The sequence below is a fragment of the Carlito syrichta genome, unplaced genomic scaffold (genome assembly GCF_000164805.1).
Source record: "Carlito syrichta isolate Samal-C Ts95f unplaced genomic scaffold, Tarsius_syrichta-2.0.1 Scaffold309021, whole genome shotgun sequence".
Lineage (NCBI taxonomy): Eukaryota > Metazoa > Chordata > Mammalia > Primates > Tarsiidae > Carlito > Carlito syrichta.
The window spans coordinates 102681-108490 of record NW_007253117.1 but is presented as its reverse complement, the minus strand read 5'-3'; the positions used below and the strand labels follow the sequence as shown (position 1 = coordinate 108490).

The window sequence follows — 5810 nt, the reverse complement described above, 5'->3', positions numbered from 1 at the left end:
CCTACATTCTTCAGAGCAGCCAGAGTCACTGGCTTAACAGTTAGGGGCATTTATTCCATTTTATGTTTAATAAACAGTCTTGATCTTTTCTTTTTCAGTCCTAAGGAGTTATTTCTTTGAAAAAACGTATTACTTTACTGGAAGAAATAGCATGGTTCAAAACAGCACAGTAAAAGTTTTGTAAGGGCAAGATGCAAAAAGTCACTCCCATGTCTGTGGGGAAGCCAGTCCAAGGTTCAGTCTGATTACTATTGTCACTTAGTGTCAACTTGCCAAAGAAGTACTGTGCCATGATGTCACCCAGAGATTCCATCTTGCTGCCCAGAATCAAGGAAAGTTAACATTTGCTTAGCTAATAAACAAAAGTTTTCACGTAAAGTTGAAGACTTCTTTACTTGAATCCCTGCTCAATCTCATTCCCTTCACTTGTTCCCCAGAGGCAACCCATATGTTGACTATGATCAAATCCAGACCATGTTGAACACTTTACCAAGCACATGCACCCACCAACACCAGGGCTCTAGACCACCCATCCAAGGTCACCCCACTGTACCCCACCTCACTGCACTCCACCTCAACCTCCTCAACCCCACTCCACTCCACCCTACTAAAATTCACTTCACCACACTACCTCAGCCCCACCCCATAGAGTGTATAAGGGGAAGACTAATGTGGTGTTTCCCAGGGAACCATGAACTACCTTTCCCCTCCATCCCTGGAGATCCTGAGCTACCTGAGGATGGGCCTGGGTGGGTGGAGAGACTGAGAGATACCTGTTGGAAGCCTGAATGGGAATCTGCCCTGCTTCCTGAAAGGTCTGCACACACACATCAACTGGACACTTTTATTGCTTGAAGAACCAGATAACTTTACTGGAAACAAAGCCAGAACAGAAATGAAAAGACGGAAGGGGGTGCTGTGCTTGAGCAAGAGGCAGGCCCTGCCTGGTGGCTCGAGCTGGGAAGGCACCTGTGGCTGTGGCTACAGTCTTGGTTCAGTTCTCCTTCTTGCTATCACCCAGGGTGAGCGTGTCAAACAGGTACTCTCCCAGGCTGACTTTCCGGGCTCCCATCTTGCGTAGGTTGGCCACATAGTCCCCCAGCTCCTTGATGGTCTGGTCCTGCTCCTGCAGGTAGTGGCTCTCCAGAAAGTCACACAGCTGGGGGTCGCCCTTGTTGGTAGCCAGCTGGTGCAGCTCCAGGAGGCTCTGGTTGACGGTCTTCTCCAAATTGAAGGCGTACTCCATGGCCTTGAGCCCGCTCTCCCAGTCTTTGAGCTCCGGTTTCTTGACGTGGCATAGGGAGATGCGGCCACCGCGCTGGTTCTGCAGCTTCATCAGCTTCTCCGTGCGCTCCCTCTTCTGGAGCGAGTGGTGCAGGAAGTAGCGGGCGAAGTGCTCCAAGGCCACGTCGTCACGGTTGAAGTAGAAGGCCATGGACTCGTACACGTAGGAGGTGTAGAGCTCCAGGTTGATCTGGCTGTTGATGGCATCCTCACCGTTGGGGTAGTACTTCTGGCACAGCTGCGATGGTGGGGCGGTGGCCATGGCAGGCAAAGGTAGCAGTAACGGTAGAAAGCAAATGACTAACCGCCAGCGTTGTGTCCAGGAAGGAACCGGAAGTGAACAGTGGTGACCTTTATAGACAGAAGGGCAGGTTCTGTGGCGGGGATTGAGGGGCGGGGAAGAAGTTGGGGGAAGTAGAGGGGGAGGAGAGAAAGGAGGCCAAGTCAGGAGACCTTATTGATCTCTCTTCTGAGTAGATATTGGCTTCCGTTTTGTTTTCCATCTGCTGTGCAGTTCTGCTCTTGTCCCAGACCCTGCTGTAATTTCGGTGCCCTTCCTCACCAAGTGATGTACTGTCTTTCGTGTAGTTTTGGGTGACAGACGGGGTTGAATGCCACTGGTGCTTACTGCCCTATGGAAACAGGGGTGGAGAAGGGTCAGGGGAGGGTCAGATCAGGGCAGGGGCAGGAAGATCTGCTCTCAGAGAGTAAGTCTCATCTCACGGTTGACCAAGGTCTCTCTCTGATGCTTGGATTTTGTTGGGTCTGTTCACAAAGTTCTATAAAGTTTTCAGATTTTCTAATGCATGTGTTTTAAGTTCTCTGAATTAACCAATCTGTTAGCATCTGCTTTTCCTATCTTCTAAGAATTTCTCAAAATGTCTGGTATGCTTATGGCACCCTTTCTGGTGTGCATGGCTCTCTGTTTGTAGATAATTTGGGGGTTTAATTTGCTGCCATGATTCAATATCTTCTTGTCCTTCTTAAAAATGAAAACACCTGTTTTCTGAGTATTCAGTATTTTTGTACATTTCAGAAGCCACAGAGTTCTCACTGCAGGCAACCAGAAAAATATTATTTCTTATATCAGGAGGAGAAAGAGGACAAAAAAATCATACTCATGTTAAGAAACATTGTAGAGTAAGCATGGAGAAATGTTAGAAACATATTCCTTAGAAGCACACTATTTTCAAGTGCACATAGAACATTTACCAAGTATATTATATTCTATATCACAGAAAAATCTCAATACGTGTAAAATGATTCATAACATGAAATATATGTTCTCTGACCAGAACGGTATTAAATTAGAAATTATTGACAAAAATGTAGCTGAAAAATAACCAAATATGTAGAAATTAACAATACATCTTTAACAAATCATGTTTTAAAGAGATAAAATGAAAATTAGAAATTATTTAGAACAAATACAAATTAAATCACAGCATTTCAACATTTGCAGTATATAGCTAAGACGGTGCTTGAATGTAAATTGATAGCGTTAAATTCCTATATTATAGAACAGAAAAGGTCTCAAATCCATTATACAACCTTCCACCTGAAAAAAGTAGAAAATTACCAAGATAAATCCAAATCAAGCAGAAGGAAGGAGATGTTAAAGATAGGAGCAAATAAAAAGTGAAATCGAAAAACAAAAATTAAATACAGAGCAAATCAATAAATCAAAAAAGACTTTTGAGAAAACTAAACAACAACAAAGATTACTCCCTAGACAGACTAGTTGGGAAAAAGAGAGACAAGACACAAATTACCAGTCTCAGGATTAAAAAAAAGGCAATCTTTGAGACTTTAGATAAAGATTTCTTGGGCAGGACATCAGAAGCATAATCTATAAAAGAAGGAAATAATAGATTGGGTTTCATTAAAATTAAAAATTTCAGTTCTTAGAAGGATACCATTAAGAAAATGAAAAGATAATTCACAGACTGGGAGAAAATATTAACAAATCACATATTTGGTCAATAATTTGACTACAGAATATATAAAGAACTCAACTCAATAATAAGAGAAAAAAGCGGGTGAAAGATTTGAACAAACATTTCACCAAAAAAAATATTGATTGCAAATAAGCATATAAAAAAGTGAAAAAAGTTATTAGTCATTAGGGAAATGCAAATTGAAATCACAATGAACTATCACTGCACAACTATTAGAATGACTAAAATTAAAAAAAACTGACAGTAAGAATACACAAGACTCTCATATATTGAGACTTGAAGTGAAAAATGAACTAATCACATTGGAGTGTGGATTGGCAGTTTAGCAATCCTAATCCTAGATACATTTACTTAAGTAAAATTAAAATATATGTTCACAACCTGCTTTTTCTCACTGCCAAAACTTGTAAAAATAAATATCCTTCAACTGATGAATGAATAAACAAACTTTAATAAATCCATACAAAGGAATTCAGCATAGTGATAAAAATGAATGAATTACTGACCTATCCAACAATGTGCATGATTCTCTTCTTCATTATGGTAAGTAAAAGAAGGCTGACTCAAAAGCCTACATGTTAGATTATTTCATTTATAGGACATTCTGGAAAAGGCAAAGTTATAGACATAGAAAACGGATTGGTTTTCTGGAAATGATGTTATAAATTTGTTTAATATAATTGCTGCTTCAGCATTCATTTTTAGACCTAAGTTGTTTGAATCCCAGTAGTACTCTATCACCTCCGGCCTAGTTAAAACTTTCCCTCCCTATGTGGTGGTTTATGATATAGCTTGTTTGTTCCTCATCTTAGGGACCCAAAACTTAGTGACCCACAGCTGCTAAGCACAGTTAAAAACCTAATTTTTAACACAAGTCATGTAAATAACTTTCCCTTTTCATGCATATATTTTTAAACTAGCCAATGCACCAGGGAAATCCTAAGGGATGATGTCTATTGAACTTAAAAAAGGCGTAATCCCACAGACTTCTGATGATCATTTATAGGTACCTCTCTTCTCCTGTGTATCTGTGAGTAATAAAATGCTTCTGTTATTGTGTGTGTTTTGTTGTGCTACCTAATCTGTGTCGCACCTGACCAACACACTTAAGCCTAACTTTCCTCCCGGCCAGGGCTCTACTTATTGCCACCCTCAAATGAGGGCTCAAGACCGAATTGTAAAGAAATAGTAAAAATAAAAATCACAGAGATAGGGAGGGGTTCACTACAAAGGGACACAAGATAGAAACTTTCTGGAAGTGATGGAAATGTCTGTTCCATGTCTTAATTTTGGCCATCGTTATGCAGTTGTAGGCTTTTGTCAAAGCTCTTGAAACTAACATTTTTTAAAAATGAGAATTTCATTGTATGTAAATTATACTTTAATTTCTAATAAAGTAATGAAAAATTAATAAAGGTGAATGAGAAGAAAATTTAGAATTTTAGCCAGGGAAATGCAACACACACACATACACACACACACACACACACACACACACACACACACACACACACACATCCTAAGAGCATTTACAAAAAAAAACTCAAATTAATCCACATTCATATAAAATAATATGAATGGCATTCACAGATGCCTTAGGAAGACATCAAACCAATTATGCCTATTTGTTATAACAAAAATCCTAGCTGTGCTTAAAACTATTAGTAGCCTGGTTTAATTTTGCCCAGTTTTTGGATAAACTTATCATGTGATACAGACTAAAGACATGCCTTTTTCCACACTAAAGTATTGATAAAGAATACTTTCAGAATATAACTGCACTTTTTAAAGCAATACATATAGACCTCTTAAAATTTATAGTATATTACATAAAACATTAACATCAGTTTTTGAAGAAAAAGAAACAGCTACTAATACATATTTTCTATTTTGCCAATTCTCGTGAAGTGTTTTTGGTTTTATCTTCATTGTAGCCAGGAAATAATAGGGGAATATGATTTTTTTTTTGGAAAGGAGTTTATAACATTTGTATGCTTATGTTTTGCCCTACCTGTGTAGAGAAAATTAGGTAATATTTCTTCTAGATAGAAAAAAAAGGCTATAGCATAAAAGAAAACCTGAAGATAATTAAATTAGTGGTCCTGCAGCACCATTGTAAAATTCTTGCATGGCTTATGGCTGAACACAAATTAACCTGTAGGAAATATTTTACTATGAAAATTATTTTCATTTGTGTGATACTCTTGAATATATAGTACTCTATAGGAAATTGTTTTTATGGAGAAACTGTAGAGCATTTTAGATAACAGCCTTGTGCAAAGAGCATCAGATCACAGACATGGAATAGTAAAAAATTTATGAACAATTCAAGCCCTAAGAATACTAAAGATTTGAGGAGAGAAGCGGCAAGATGGCGACGGGGTAACCCAGTTTCTGAAGCCCTCTGCAAAGGAGATCTGCAGTGGGTCTTTGACTCTCACCCCGGGGGGCTGGGGACCCCAACATTGCAACCTGCTCTTCATACAGAGCTCGGTCGTTGCCACCGCTGGGACATCACAATGGACTGGACAGTTACTGTGGCGCAAACAGTGCCGCTGCCGCTGCTGC

At 39.4% G+C, this 5810-nt stretch overlaps 1 pseudogene; it reads right to left on the bottom strand.

Moving 5' to 3' along the window:
• Window positions 1-994: 994 nt before the first annotated feature.
• Window positions 995-1546, bottom strand: LOC103269024 (annotated as a pseudogene).
• Between the last annotated feature and the right edge of the window lie 4264 nt (window positions 1547-5810).